A 17,345-nucleotide genomic window follows, 5' to 3' on the forward strand; every position below is an offset into this window, starting at 1 on the left:
TATTGCCGTTTTGTTTCCTGTTCGAAGAGAATAACCCGTGTTTAATCGCCTGTAACGATGTTTGACAAAAAATTATATTTTGTATTTTGTAACGAAATCAGACCAATGTCCTGATTGTACCATTATGTGCGGTAACTGTATGTGGTGAAATGATCTCCGCCCTAAATCGAATAAAATAAACTTCAAGGTTCTACGTTCTCGGACGGCAGAATTTTGTATAGAGTTGATCGATTTTTATGAAGCTCTTCGGAGATGAAGGCCAACACATCATTTGCGCACTAATTTGCCACGGGAAACAGCTCCTCAACAATCTGCACCATCTCTGTTGTTTCGTGGTGATACATATCACAGAAGGGTCTCTAATAACTTTACTACAGGATCTACTATAAATAAATGGAAATTGTACGCGGTGCAATATCTTCCAAAAAGCCGTGCGGAAAAATGCGATTTTTCGGCTGTTCAGAGATAAGAGGTAAAGTGTTTTGGAAAAAAACGGGCACATGGTAGCTATTTACAGTGCACAGTCAGTATTTAAACATTACAGACCTTCTCCAACTCAGGAAAACGGAGGTTCTTTTGCATTATCTGTGGTCTAGGGCGCATCTTAGACGGCCAATAAAAGCACCGTTTGTTAAAGGGCGGTTCCTGAGAAAACAGCGAAAACCGGTTTTTAGTCTTTTTGCACGGTGGGCCGCAATTATCTTCATAACGTACCGTAGAAAACAGCTCAAATTTTAACTGTAGATTTTTTTATACTTTATCTAGAAAATTCATTTGCTCCATTTCGAAAATCTTTATCCATTATCAATATAAACCGGAGAAATCATTGTTCTTACCTACCAAAAGTACAAATTGGGGGGGGGGGGGGTGCATATGGCCACTTCTATAATTTAAATTCATGTCAAATTGTCGAAATTTTCACCATATGTTCTTAAGTGATGTTTTTGGGGAATCTTGAAACTTTTTTCGTTATCATTATCCGTTACGGAGAGCCACAGGTTCAGTTACAATACTTACGGACGAAACTTATCCACGTAATATTTGGCCTGAGGCGTAAATGAAGTTTTAGCTGACATAGTGAAAACATGGCAATAGTTCTGGGGCCATCGGAAGGGCTCTGAGGTCACCAAACTACGGACGCAGATGAGCCGATCGTTGCGTGAAATTTTCATCACATGCTAATATTACGTCGTCGTACTTCTAGCAGGTATTCAAATATGTGCCAGGTGGTATCGCAGATTCAAAGGTGAACTAAGGGTCTTAAAATGCCTGAAAATAACTTAAAAATAATGGCAAAAATTATGAAAAATTGGAAAGCATGCAAATCCAGTAAAATATTTTTAACATTTTTACTCTTTTAAGAAACAAACCAGAAGCTGGACGTTTTCGATGAATTGCGATTGCTGGGCAAAGTATTCAAAAAAGTGTAAAGTAACCAACTCTGCGTTAACCTTTCATTACGCTACTTATTTTTCCTTTGTCTGTGTCAAAGTGTATAAATTTGTCGAAGTATAAAAATAAACTGTCAAGGCATTACTGGCCTATAGAATTCGTTTGATACAGGATTTCTCTCCTAAGAGCTGTCAGGCTCATTTTCTCTTACGTTTCATCACATATTCGCAATTTCGTTTCTGCGTTGTGTAGCCGGATTTAGTAAACAAAAAAATGCTTTTTACGTCTTTCATGCGACGCCCCTTGTCGACGGAAAGCGCCGGTTTGTCTAATTTAAAAAAAAAATGGTTTTTAAAGCGGCCTTTGACGTACCCTTTCGATAGAGCGGCCCCAGGTTAGTCTATTGCGATATTTGATTTATCGATGTCTATTAACAGAGACAGTGAAAACCCGCCAGGTTAGCCGAGAGTGCTAATGCGCTGCTTCCTGGACTCGGGTAGGCGCGCCAGCCCCGGATCGAATCCACCCGCCGGATTAACGACGAGGGCCGGTGTGCCGGCCAGCCGGGATGTGGGTTTTAGACGGTTTTCCACATCCCTCTAGGTGAGGTCAGGGCTGGTCCCCACGTCCCATCTCAGTTACACGAATCACAGCCATTTGAACCACATCCGCACTTTTCCATGATTTACAGTGGACGCAGGCCGATGGGGTCCTCTGATTCCGTCCCAGGGGGTTCGGGGTGGCGGCAGGAAGGGCATCCGCCCACCCCTTCACATTAACATGCCAAATCCGATTTAACCACGCCGACCCCTCGCTCAATGCGGGACAAAGGTGCAAGTGATAGATAGATAGATAGAATTAACCGGGAAAGTAAAACTAGAATTATAGCTAGTACTCCACCAGCGGCAGCACTGCCCTGGCCTGCACTGTTACCGCTAAGCATGTAGCGCTACTGAGTCGCTGCCAGAGTACTGGCTATTTTTCTTGTTTTATTGTCCCTGTCAATTCATACTACGCAAAATCGATATTTCAAATATCTGCTTAAACACCAAGGCAAATGTGCCTGACAGCTCTTCTCTCCCACTGTCATTGACTCATTTCTCTTGCCCCGTCACTGCCTCTCTGCTACTCTTTCAGTACAAAAAAGCGCGAGCATGTTCGCATGCCAAAATTTTTGCTGCGGGTGGCGGTCGTAATGAAGATTGAGCAGCTAGTTCCCTTATTTCTGCTAGTCTTTTAAAGAGGAACATATTCGCCTTTTTGTGCTCCGACAAGAACGTCTTCATGCTGGCAAAAATAGTTAATGAACTTACATTTGTACTTATACATGTACATGTCAGCTTTCGCATATCTGGAGACTCACTTTCGCCGGCAGACATTATAAATTAGACGTGTTCAGCCGTCTTCAAAACTTCTCGATCTCAATGTTCCAGGCTTGATTCTAAGTTTTTTTTCAGCAGTGTCTTTATTGTGTGCCTGAATATTACCCATATAACAGTGTAATTGTGTCGCGCCTGTGATAGCAGATTTTACACAACTGAAGACAGTAGGGAAGAGTGATGTACGTGGAAGATAGTGCACCTCGGAAAACATGATATTTCATGGTCAGCGTTCAAATCTAGTGGCCGATTTTGGAATCAAACGAATGAACGTAATAAGGAATTTGCGGAATTTTCTACTGTTCTTGTTGTTGACAGACAGAGGTTCAGTGTTCTGCAGCGTACATAAATATTACGAATTCTACGTAATTAAGAACCGTATGACATACTGAAGCTATTTTGAGGACACTGTTAATTCTTCTGCTAGTTTTATGGCGAGTATGTACGAGGGTTTTCCAGAAAGAAAGTTGTTATCGGTCGCGAAATGGAAACCACTGGGAAAATCCGCTAAAGCTTTGCATAGATGTGTTGGGCAGTGTCTCTAGTATACCCATCGATCGTGTCGCGTCGCTCTTTTCAGTTTTGAGTGAACAGTGAGCACGTAAAGATGCATAGGGAATAGCGTTTCCCGCTAAGTATGAGGGCCTGGATAGAGATTTCGCCTGTGTCATGCAGCCCACAAAACACAACTGTCGAGCAGTTCCTTCTTCATGCCAATTCTCGACCACAAACACAACTGTCGAGCAGTTCCTTCTTCATGCCAATTCTCGACCACACGCGGCAGGGGCAATGAAAACGCTCCTTCAGCGTTTCCGATGAGAAGTGTTTGATCACCCACAGTACAGTCAGTAATTAGCTCCCCCTGAGTCTCATCTCTGCTCACAAGAACCGCTGTCTATGAAGACAAATTTTTTCCACAGACAACGAGCTGCAGACCAATGCAGATAACTGGCCGAAAGCACAGGCGGCTGCCTTCTATGACGAGGATAGTGGAAAGTTGATACAACACTTCGACAAAACTTGAAGCTGGAGCGGTGACTATGTAGAGAAGTAGATGGAAGGTGTACCTAACTGTTACAAATAAAATGTTTCTGTTTTTCGCTGTGGTTTCCGTTTCGCGACCGATCGGTATTTACTTTCTGGACAACCCTCGTAGTATAGCACTATTATAACAGACTATTAAATTACAATACTTTTTAATTTGAACAGAATATTTATTCTCAGTTAAGTTTTACCTTGAAACAGTATCTTACATTTGGAAAAAGCTTATATTTCCCGAACTTTTTTTTTTATTTCAGGGAAAGACTGCAGCACAGATTTCAAAACGTAATAAGAAAATACGTATATGAAACTTCTACTACACGGCTGGCTAGAAGCTAAAGTCTGAGAAGTGTTCCAAAGGACAATATTCTGCTCTATAAAAATTTCTCGATTGTTTAGTACAAAAACAAATATTCTAGATCTACAGGGGGGGAGGGGGGTGGGGGAGGAACAGGGAACGGCCATATTTCCGTTCGGTAAAACTAATGGGTAGGAGGGAGGGCGGCAACTTAATGCGAATTTCTTTGATGTAATTGCTCATTTCCACAGTTTTCTCTCACAAAAATATGGCAGCGCCTTTTCAGTACCGGCAAGTTAGAGTAGCCCCATGTAACGAGACTGCGAGCAATGAAAGTAACGTATCTTGTGGTCTAAGAACGTACCAATGGTTTGCTAGTGAATAATAGGAGGAAAATTGTTACTTGCAAGTACTTACTGCGATTTTGTTGAAGTCTTCTAGATACAATAGAGGTACTGCAGGCAGTTCTTTTGTATGGAAACCAAGAAATATGAAGGCCTTAAATTACATATTTAGTATACACACAAAAAATCGAATCACGCAGAGGACGTGATGTCAGTGTAACTTGTTACATGTACGCACCATCTGCGAGAATGTAAATGATTACAGTTGCAGTTCTATGTGGTGGGTAGAGTGGCCCCCAGAGTGCATTAGAGTTGTTAGTGTTACCAGGCTTGGTAGGATATATAAGCGGGGTGTACAGCGTCAGATGTTAGCCAATCGCTGTGAAGGATACGGAGATGCCGCAGAGTCGTCCGAGACAGCGATATCGGCTCGTGGCAGAGTTTTAAATGAGCCTCGTTATTGACCGGCTGATCGGATCGTTTGCTGTTCAGGTTCGAGGGGCATTCGGAAGTAACAGTGTCTACTTGTTGGACCGCATGGGGACGTGAGTGCAGGCATAGTAGCCGTTAAGGGATGATCGCTGTATAGTGCACCAACCACATAGCAACACCTTAACATTTCCACCTGCCATCCGATGGCAAGTAATAGACTCCCCGTAACATTTCGTGACATCCCGTACCACTGGTCGGAGACCAGCAGCGGACGAACCCCACGCTAATGCTGCCATCAATACCGCATAATAAGCGGGTGTGGTTGGGGAGATCCCGCGACCGGGAAGCATCGACTTCTGGTGAATTGTGTATTGTTCTCAGCAATGATTGCTGTTCTGTACTACCCCGGATGACCACCATCGGAGCGTATGGCAGCGATGTATGGAGAGGTCCCATTCTTCCAATATTTTGGAGACGTACGTTATGGTTTCAGATCACGTCTGATAGTGTCTGAGGAAATTCTCGAAGCGCAACGGTACGTCACGGACACCCTGTGTTACCCCTCATGCAACAGTATCTATGCTCCATTTTTTTAACAGGATAATGCTTGTCCGCACATGGCATATGTCTATGGATACTGCCTGCGCGTCCTGTGACCAGCAAGATTTCCAGACCTGACCTAGACATAATACTTATGGAACCGGCTTGGACATCAACTCCGTCCCAGGGCCAGTATCTGGGATATCAAGGACCAATTAAAAGGGTTGTGGTCAGCTTACCTCAGGAGATGATTCAACGGTTTTTTGACAGCCCTCCCGGTCGAATCAGAGAGTGCATCCAGGCCGGATGAGGTACAATATCATACTGATAAGTTGACTCGTACCTGATTTTGTTATCACAACAATAACATGACATACCCACACAACCATTGGAGTTTCGTTTCGTTTCCTCCTCCTCTTCTCTCTCCTTCCCTTTCTTTTCTTTTTTTCTTTTCTTTTTTTTTTTTTTAAGACATTGTATTATCTAGTATAAAATCACCAGATCTTGCCAACATTAGAGATGTAGACTATATGACGATTACCATAAACGTATAAGTTCTTCATAGGTGGGGGGTTATTCAAAATTATTCGTAAAGCAGCATTGTCGGACACCAGTCACCAGTATTGTAATTCGAGGATTTATTTGGCCATGTAACCAAATGGAAAGTAATGTTTTTTATAGTAAATGTGAACTACATGGAGTACATTAATGTGATAAAGTGCTTTTCATGGCATTTTAGCATTTCATGGATTGCTACGCATTTTGATTCTAAATATTCGTGTCCGTAAGATTTCCCTGGTTCCACATTGCAAATGACCTATTATTTCCTTTTCTTGTAACTACATTGCTCCATAAATTATAGTTTAGTTCGCTGATATACGAGCCATTAATTTGCCACTTTTAACCATCAATTTGAAAAATAGGTTGCATAAAATTGTGCAGAATAATTTTTAAGGCGGCATTGAGTAAGTGTTTGACGTAGCAAAGCGCATGTATGAGTTTGGAAAAGGTATTGATGTAGTATCTATGAATCTGTGTTGGCAGTACTGTAACATGTGGTGCAACAAGTATTATGCACTGTATATATCTGCGTGTCCGACAAAACAGACACCACTCAAATATAAACATTTATGAAAACGAAGGGCTCGACTCTTCGATGTTTGTTTCACAGCGCATAAACAAAGATAGTCCGAACTCCTATGGGAATCAGCATTTCCGAGTACAGAGTTCAATGGGCGAGGAAAGCTGCATTGCAGCGTGCGATAATTAGAAATTTGAGTCGGTCAGGGACCGTGTCCGAAGCATCGAAGCGGTTAAGACAACCGCTCATGAGAAGCGGTAAATCCGGGTTCGAGGCCCTCCCCGGCACAGATTTTCAACTTTCGCCATTGCATTACCACACTGTGCTGTGCGGCGAACCATCACGATTTTTCAGCAATCCTTTCTCCTTCCAAAATTTCACGTTTACGTGTTATATATTGCACCGCGTGCAGTTTGAGGAGCTCCCAACGCCTGAAAACTTTTCGACCACGAATCGCCACAGTTTTCTCCCTCTCTTTTTTTTCCATTTTATCACTCCTACTGATGTATTTGCTCCAACAAATGAAGTATTGATGAACACACCGAGAGTGGAGAATGGCCAATTCTTCAGAGTCTGCTAAAATAACTCTGCCGTGGAAAGCTTCGACCACAGACAAAAGGTACACTACATTTGTGATTAAGCTGAGCACTAGACGGAGAGGATATCCTCCAGGGAATTGGAAACCGATGTCACGCTTGTTTGCTGCAGATATCTTCATGTTTTACCGGGAATTTCAGTTGGAATCCCTGACGCACGACATTGTGGAGGTCATTTTCTGCGGCTCAATAAGGACTGTACGCGACAGATTGGGGTCTCCACTACCGCAATCGTCTGCAAAGGCGAGCTTCCACTTTAACTTCACGAAAGCATCGAAACCACTGCCGCCCCAAGGAGACGGAAGAACTTTGTGTGAACAGCTTGATAAACCTAAGTTATCTAGTGATTACTAGAGCCGAATTATTTCCCGAAACACCCGGCAGTGTTAAATCTGAGATTTAATAGAACCATAGATAATCGCGTCTAGATATGCGAAAGAACTCTGTAATAAATAAAAATTATGTAGCCAGATTCCAGGAGTGGGTGAATGAGCACTCTTAATGCCATCCCCCACCCCCTATATATCTCATACCGACGTGACAAAAGTCATGGGATAAATGATATGCACATATGCAGATGGCGGTCGTATCGTGCACACAAAGTATAAAAGAGCAGTGCATTAGCGGAGCTGCCATTTGTACTAATGTGGTTCGTGTGAGAAGGTTACCGACCTGATTATAGCTGCACGACGTGAACGACAGACCCTGAACGCGGAATGGTAGTTGGAGCTGGCCGCATGGGACGCTTCGTTTAGGAAATCGTTGGGGAATTCAATATTCTGAGATCCACAGCGTAAAGTGTGTGCCGACAATACCAAAATTCAAGCTTTGCCTCTCACCACTGAAGACACAGTGCCCGACGGCATTCACTTAACGACCGAGAGCAGCGGCGAGTGCTTAGAGTTGTCAGTGCAACAGACAAGCAACTCTACGTGAAACAGCCGCAGAAATCAATGCGGGAGGACGTGCGACGAATGTATCCTTTAGGACACTGCGGCGAAATTTGGCCTTAATGGGCTGTGGCAACTGATGACGGACGCCAGTGCCTTTGCTAACAGCACGACATCGCCTTTAGCAACTCCGCCGGGTTCGCGAACTTATCCGTTGGAACCTAGACGACTAGAAAACCGGGGCTTGGTCAGGTCCCAGTTTCAGTTGGTAAGAGTTGATGGTAGGGCTCGAGTGTGGCGCAAACCACACGAAGCAATGGAGCGAAGTTGTCAACAAGGCGCTGTGCAAGCTGGTTGTGGCTACATAATGTTGTGGGCCGTGTTTACGTGGAATGGTCCTCTGGTACAAAAGAAACGATCATTGACTGGAAATGGCTATGTTCGGCTACTTGGAGACCATTTGCAGCCATTCATGGACTTCAAGTTCCCGAACAACGACGGAATTTTTTTGTGGACGAAGAAGATGTAGGAAACATGCAGCAGTCCTCAGCAGTTAGGAGGCCTAGGTTACTTGCAAAGTCTAACAGAAAGAAGAAGGTTCTGCTGCTAGGTAGTTCGCATGGTAGAGGTGTGGGCCAGCAGTTGCAGGAAGTGTTAAGGAGTAAGTACCAGGTCACCACCATTGTGAAGCCTAGTGCAGGGTTGGCTCAAGTGACTGGCAGCCTAGGGAAGTTATGTAGGAATTTTACGAAGGAAGATCAGGTAATGATAGTGGGTGGAGCAGGGAACAATCTTGATAGGGACGGGGAATATGATGTAGGTGGTGACCTCGTAAAGATAGCTACTCAAGCTGGTGGCACTAATGTGCATTTTGCGCAACTGCATCAGCGTCATGATCGGCCTCATCTTAATGCGGCTGTAGGCGCGTTTACATGGGGCTAGGGAGGGCGCTTATGGCAGGGGGCATGTCACATCCCAGTGGTACCAGCTGGGTCTATCAGTAGATCAGGATTCACTAGGCGTGGCCTGCACCTCAATAGGTATGGGAAGGGGACGCTGGCAAAGATTATAGGTGACAGTGTAGTGGGTGGTGGTGGTGGTGGGATCACTCATGGAAAAATTCCTGTAGTAGTTGGTGTTAGAGCTGTGCAGTCAGCTGATAGGTATACCTGCCCTGCTCAAGGGAAATCCCTCTAACTAAGTGCTCTCCTTCTGAGGATGTAATGTGTCCAAGTAGAGACGAAATTAGCATACTTCATCAAAATATAAGAGGTATTAGGCATAAAGCCAGTTAACTGCTTACATATGAAATTATTGGTATATCAGAGCACCACTTAAGTAATTTGACAATTCAGAGGCTTCCTTTATCAGGATACAGATTAGCTGGCTGTTTATCAAGGAGCTCCTTGCGGGGTGGGGGCGTGGCTATGTACGTAAAACAAAGTATTCCATTTGAGTCCATAGACGTATCACGGCACTACACTGAACAGATATTTGAATGTCGTGCAGGGGGAGATGAATTTAGTGAAACTAAACTTCTAATTGTTGTTGTTTATAGGTCCCCTAGCTCTGACTTCAGAGCATTTCTGCTCAAGCTAGAGAGGGTTCTTGATTCACTTTGTAGGAAGTACCAGTAATTAGTTATATGTGGTGACTTCAATATAAATTTTGAATGTGATGGTCCACGGAAAAGGATGTTGGTAGATCTCATAAATTCATATGATCTAGTGCAGACTGTGTTTCTTCCAACGAGAGTGGAGGGGAGCAGTAGCACAGCCATAGACAATTCCATCCATCATTACTGGATGGGGGTTCTGTTAGTAAAAGGGTGAAAGGCCTGTCATACCACGATGCACTAATTTTAATACTAAAAACAAATGTCACATTTAATTACAAACTATGTAGGAAAGTTAATCCAACAGCAATAGAGGGTTTTCTAAACGTTGTCAGGATGGCCAGCCAGAGTGGCCGTGCGGTTCTAGGCGCTACAGTCTGGAGCCGAGCGACCGCTACGGTCGCTGGGTCGAATCTTGCCTCAGGCATGGATGTGTGTGATGTCCTTAGGTTAGTTACGTTTAATTAGTTCTAAGTTCTAGGCGACTGATGTTCTCAGCAGTGAAGTCGCATAGTGCTCAGAGCCATTTGAACCATTTTGAACTGGCAGGATGTTTATAGCGCCGACAGCATAGGTGACAAATATAATGCTTTCCTTAACATATTTCCAACGCTCTTTGTGAGCTACTTTCCATTAGAACGTGCTAAACAGGGTACTAGCAGTAATAGGCAGCCTGGGTGGCTGACTAGTGGGATAAGGATATCTTGTAGAACAAAGCGGGAATTATATCAAAATGTCAGAAGTAGTCACAATCAAGCTACAGTAGCTCATTACATACAGTATTGTAAGGTGCTTAAAATGTTATGAGGAATGCAATGAGTATGTGGTACGCAAATGGAGTAGTTAATTCACAGGATAAAATTGAAACCATATGCTCAGTTGTGAAGGAAGTGTCTGGTCAGCAGCACAAGGTCGCAAGGTCGACGATATAAAGTCAGCTCTCAGTAAAATTATTTCTGTTGCTGATAAATCAGATGTCTGTACAGAATTTAACAATCATTTTCTGAGCATTTCTGGTGAATTAAATAAGAACTTAGTTTCTACAGTGGATCATATGACTTATTTGTAAATGCCTTTCCGAGATTGATGTCTGAAATACTCTTCAGTGATACAGACAAGAGATAGATTGAGTGAATAATTAAATCACTGAAGACTAAGGACTCCCATGGTTGTAATGGAGTGCCTAGCAGATTATGTTAGCCCTGTATTTAGCCATATTTATAATTTTTCCTTTAGGAATGGTCAGTTTCCTGAACGATTAAAGTACTCAGTAGTAAAGCCACTGTATGAAAAGGGGGAAAGGAATAATGCAGATAATTTTAGACCTATTTCTATGCCATCATTGTTTGCAAAAGTTATCGGAAAGGCTGTGTATGTAAGGATAATTGATCATTTTATAACAAACGATTTGCTACAAAATGTACAGTTTGGCTTTAGAAGTCGTTTAACAAATGAAAGTCCAATGTTCTCTTTTCTCTGTGAGGTACTGGATGGGTTACACAAAAAGTTTCGAACGCTTGGCATATTTTTTGATTTAACTAAGGCATTTGATTGTGTTGATCACAAAATATTTTTGTTCATTCGTCATTACTGGATGGGCATTCTGTTAGTAAAAGGGTGAAAGGCTTTTCATACCATAATGCACAAATTTCAGAAGTTAGACCATTACAGAATATGGGGAGTAATTCAGAATTGGATCACATCTTACTTTAGCAACAGACAGCAAGAGGTCATTATTCACATTGTTGAGACTGGCTGTGATGTGGGGTCTGAGTGGGATATGGTCAAGTGGGGCTAAAATATTTCTGTTCGCTGATGACACTAGCTTGGTAGTAAAGGATGTTGTGTGCAACATTGGCTCGGTTTAAAATAGTGCAGTTCATGACCTATGTTCATGGCTTGTAGAAAATAAACTAACCCTAATCACAGTAAGACTAACACACAATTTAGCAAAACCTGAAGTTTTAATTTCACAGAATGAGCATATCATTAGTGAAACTGAACAGTTCAAATTTTTAGGTGTTCAGATACATAATAAGCTGTCATAGAAAGCTTACGTACAGAATCTTGTTCATAGACTTAATACTGCCATTTTCACTATTCGAACGGCATCTGAAGTGAGTGATCGTTCGACACGAAAATTAGTCTGCTTTGCTTATTTTCATTCGCTTATGGCGTATGGTATTATATTTTAGGGTAACTCTACCCATTCAAAAATGATATTTTTGACTGAGAAACGGGCGGTTCGGCAATAAGTGGTGTAAGTTCACGAACCCCTTGTCGACCCCTATTCACAAGTCTGGGTATTTTGACATTGGCCTCTCTATATATACATATTCCTTACTGTCATTTCTTGTTAACAGTATTAACTTATTCCCAAGAATAAGCAGTTTTCACTCAGTTAATACTCGGCAGAAATGAAACCAGCATTTGGATTGGACTTCCTTAACTCTTGTGCGGAAAGGTGTGCAGTATGCTGTTGCATCCATTTTCAATAAGCTACCACTCGAATTCAAAAATCTTAGCAGTAATCAACGCGCTTTCAAATAGAAACTGACGAGTTTCCTCATGGGTCACTCCTTCTATTCTTTCGAGGAGTTCCTTGAGAAATTAAGCTGATTCTTGTTGCATTGTTGATTGTGTTTACTCAAACTTATGGACTGACATTTTCGGGTTCATGCCGGGCTAAAGGATGTCCCACATGATATTAAGAGGTATCCCATGACTTTTTTCGCGTCAGCTTATATTCCGTTATGGTCGTCTTTATATTACTTTTATGTTGTAATTTCATGTACTGACACGTTCCATGACCTTGTAGATTTACTCCTAAAGTTTGTCCTACGGAACTTGACGTATAAATAAATAAATAAAGGCATCATGTTGTAACCTCCCAACAGATAAAATAAGTATAACATTCACATTCAGTGTAATCTCCCAGCAGTTTATTATTCCGTAACCTCGCAATAATAACGCGACTAACCTGTCAATAAAATTGTGGCTCACTTACAACCTTTCAATAATTGACTGTAAATTTAAACTGATAAATTTTGGACGTCAGCAGTGCTGCGTCATGCCCCTGAAAGATCATTCTGAATAAACTGAAAATTCTTATCTCAATGAAGTCGCCGGATATATCTGCTCCTATACGAAATTTTTCTGGCACAGCCTAGTGCAATGCTGGTCGCTAGATTTATCATGTATAAAAGGAAACGACTGATTTTTCTTTACGGTAATCGGGATGACCATGGATTGCAGAAATTAGTAAATTCTTTAAATTCAGATGAATGATTGTCAAAAAGTGGATTTTACGAAAAGGATTATTATTAAAAGATTTTTGAAACATTTACATGGGACCTGATATGACAACAGTACACATTTTGTTGTAACAATCTACATATGCGCGCAGTTGCTTTTACCTTATATTACATCGCTCAGGTACCGCCATCGCTCCCCACGACCGGCCCAGCCAACACCATACACACGACTGCTAGCTACTACTTATTACTCCTCTACTACTGACACTGGTCTTTGGTCTGCGATTCTACTCTAGCTTACATACTGCAGGCAGCGCGTGAGCAATCGATCGAAATTACATCTGCTCGAGTGCACTAGCAATAAATTCATTAGTCATGGACCTCTTACAATGTCAGCAGGCCACAATTGTTCGCGATTGGTTTTAAGAACATTCCTGACAGCCCGACGTGAATCCCATCGACTATTTATGGGACGTAATTGAGAGGTCAGTTCGTGTACAAAGTTCTGCGCCGGCAATGCTTTCGCAGTTATGGACTGCAGTAGAGGCAGCATAGCTCAGTACCGGTACTTCTACAGGGGACTCCCAACGACTTGTTGAGTCCCATATCGTGCAAAAGGAGGTCCCACATGATATTAAGAGGTATCCCATGACTTTTTTCACCTCAGCTTATATTACGTTATGGTCGTTTTCACTCTTCCACGCACTATGTCAGCGTCGGCTGTGGAATCAAGGTAGCCAACCCACTCTACAAACCAAAATACATCGAAAATTGGTGTATTTCAGAGAAAGGCTACGGATTCACGATGAGAGTGCTCGTGTTCCTCATAATCGACGTAAAAATCGGGCCCTGAGGCACTTGTTTTCAGAGCGAACCAAGAGCGTACACGCTTATTACCATCAGCTCGTGCGATACTTAGAAGCGGATTCTCTTCAGAAATTTTGCCGTTGCGAATGGTCTCGCATCGCTGGGCACTAGTCGCAGATGTCCGTGGCAGAACCGACAGCGGACAGCGTCAAAAACGGTCCGTTCTCCGCCGGACGCAGTAAAACGTGTCCGGTACGTGAGCCGAGGTTCCCGCCGGCCGCTATTTGAATATGCGCCCAAATGAGCGTTCAAATAACAGTGATCGCGCGGGGCGTAACGCGACCCAGTGCGAGGGCCGCGCGTTTAAAAAGCCATCAGGCGTCCCTCCGCTGCGGAACGCCGTCGACCGGTTCACCTTCCGCCGGGTCGCCAGCTGATGTAGCAGTCGGCCATACACTTGCTGCGCGCGCACTCCCAATTCTCACGCTCCGCCCACCCGAGTGTCGGTGTGCACGGGACCTGCTGCGCGAGCCGTACTGGAATGCGCGTGCGCGCCATTTTCCGGGGACGAGGCGCACGCTGCCCGGCGCGAAACCTGCGAACTGCGGGCTAGCTGCTCCGAGGCGCACGAGATCGTGAGCGTAATTGGCAGTTCCGAGAGCCTTTAGGGCCGCAGCAGACGTACTCAACGAGGCTCTCAGTCACTGGAACGTAACGGCAATCGCTCGAAAACAGCGTGAGATCTGTGCACCATCACAATCACATCCGGAGGGCAGGTACGCTCCTAGACTAGGATGCAATTACAGAACAGTGAGGGCAGGCGGTGAGTTGCGTGAGGGGGGGGGGGGAGGGGGAAGGACGTCTATGTATATACTCCATGTGCAAAAACGTTTGGCAAAGTATTCCGGCAAACTAACCAATGGCAGCTCGAGATGCACTTTTTCTAGTAAGGTGGTGACTTGCCAAATAGGGAGACACTCTTATTAGTCTCTTTCTTACCTTCTAGTAATAGGGTGAACTGTTCTAATCCGTCGTATCATACACCTTGTCGGGACCATAACATTAAGCAAATTAGAAACCCGCTCTTGGCTTACGCCGAAGACATGATAGAATAAAACAAGAATTGTAGCTCTCGAAAGCAATTTACTAAAGCCCTCAGAGAAAGTGGTTTGCAGTTTAACGTCAACAAAGCAAACTATCTTATGCTCAACAATGCTCTCAAAGATAGCGTTAACATGAAGCTATAAAATGAAACTGAACCGTAAGCGAATTTAAATATGTGGGGATATTCTTCAAGACATAAAACTGAAATTAGAATACAAAGCTCAAATAGTCACATTATTCCCAGTCAAATATATCGAGAATACGCAAGATATGCATGTTAAATTCACTTATACAATCAGTTACAACATACGTAAAATCTGGACACAGGAAGAGTAGATGAGAAATCTTTCAGAATTTTCGAGAGGAAAATACTACGCAAAATGCAGAATTCCATCAGTGGAGGTTGAAGTATCGGAAAAAAAGACATAGCACTGTCTGACCTTTTTAAACTAGTTGATATACTATCCAAAATAAAAGCTGAAAGAATTAATCTGATTCCTCAAGTAATCTGATCACACGTTGACATATTCATCAAGATCCTTGTACAAAAACTGCCAGAAAAAAGAAGACCACCAGATCTGCGGACAACGAGATTTTTAAATAATGTGGAAAAGGGCCTAAATTTTTTCATAAATTGCTAATTGGTGACATCCTTGTAAAAACGTACAAGGTTGGGAAAATGTCGTTAAATCAGCAACAAGACTTTACAAATCTTGTAATTGCTAAATAATACTAACGATAAGAAGGGGGATGGAGGAAAGAATTAAGGACAAAATCCCTGTACAGTACTAAGAAAATAACCTTGTATTGCTAAAGATGATCTGAATGACCAAGATGACACATACAAGAAAGGCAGAGTGCGTATTCCGTGCATACAATTAGGTGGCTTACACAACGTACCAGTATTACGGTCGGTACATTCTGCTTTATATTTCAGTTTGTTCTGTGACAGAATACTTTCACAAAGCAGTGTGCACAGGAACACGAATCCAATCCGGTGTCCACTAGGGAGAACCACAGGGAATTGATTAAGGTCACCAGGGGAACCACCCACACAGCTTGGGCAACTGTGTGTGAGCTATATTCAAGGTCATGACGTAGTTCGATAATGATCACGTGAAGGTACACAAATACCTCATGCTTGATGCTGGTCTTGTTACACAAGATTGGCGACAACCCCCTCTCTGCGGATGGGTGCACAATAAAATGGCGGGAAATCTAATGGACCTAAGAGGATCAAGCACCCCTTACCGCCTGTTATATCTGATCTGCACGTAGGCCTCTTCATTCGCGGTCTGTGAGCAATGTGAGAGAGAGGCACAGGATTGTCACAAACAACAGTAAATCATCATCCATCGTTTTCTCTCTCTCTCTCTATATATATATATAGTTCAATTATTGCATGAACCTAGTCAGTTGTACTCTATAGTGAAAGGGTTTGAAAATAATAACTGTGATATAACAAATTAATTTTATGATTTATTATTAACAATTTCGTGTTTTCGCAACATAGTTTTTACAACAACGTTTTACAAAGCTATTTGTTTCTGCCGACATATCCCACTGTGGTTTTCTTGAAAAATATATTTTTTCTTTATATACAATACTTTGCAAAGCTAACTTTCTTACAGTTTTTTATGTATTTACACAGCCATGTTTTCTTTACATATGAGTACAATGGTTTTATTAGAAAACTTATTTTTTCTGATGACTTATGACTATGAGATGCATTTATGTACACTAAAGGTAGTACAAAGAAGTGGAACTTAAGCATTATGTTTCCAATTCCTTTCTATATAAAGAATTTACATTTTAATCAATTCTCTCTGATATTTTTTTTCCAATATACAACATACGTATAGGAAACGAGGTCACTACCAGCAGCAGATGAAGAAATACCCACACACGTAGAAATACATATACAATATTTACACCCAAATACTGCGTGTATTCGTGTACATGGTACACAATGTACGGTATACACACACATACTGTGCAGCCAGGCGTTCATACTCTCTAACTTTCTCTCTCTCTCTCTCTCTCTCTCTTTCTCTCTCTCTCTCTCTCTCTCTCTCTCACACACACACACACACACATACACACACACAACTATGACAAGCGGTTCATCCAACTATTCTCCAGATACACATCAACTATTTACAAACGAGTACACAACCACACAATCGCCCCATTAAATAGGGTGAGTATGCGAAAGTGCCAGTCCTCTCCCCCAAGATGAACCGCTTGTCGTCGTGATGGGACAGTCCTACTTCCAGCTGCGTGCAAATGTACCTCATCGCCTCTCAAACGAAAGACTAGCTGGCACATCATTTTTGGAGCTGTACCAACACCCTCGAGGAGGCATCCGTTGTCGGAGCCGCGGACAGATACGACTTTGCCCCTGGGAAGATGTGGATTTGAGCCCAATCTCCAGACATATCGTTACTTTAAAGAAGATGTGATATGATTCCAACACGACGCTATTTGGGGAATATTAGAGATAGAAAAAAATTCTCATTGGAATGGAATACAGAATAAATATAATTTATTGTTAAACACTAAGCAGATATTC

This window comes from Schistocerca serialis, chromosome 6, assembly GCF_023864345.2.
Source record: "Schistocerca serialis cubense isolate TAMUIC-IGC-003099 chromosome 6, iqSchSeri2.2, whole genome shotgun sequence".
In the NCBI taxonomy this organism is placed as follows: domain Eukaryota; kingdom Metazoa; phylum Arthropoda; class Insecta; order Orthoptera; family Acrididae; genus Schistocerca; species Schistocerca serialis.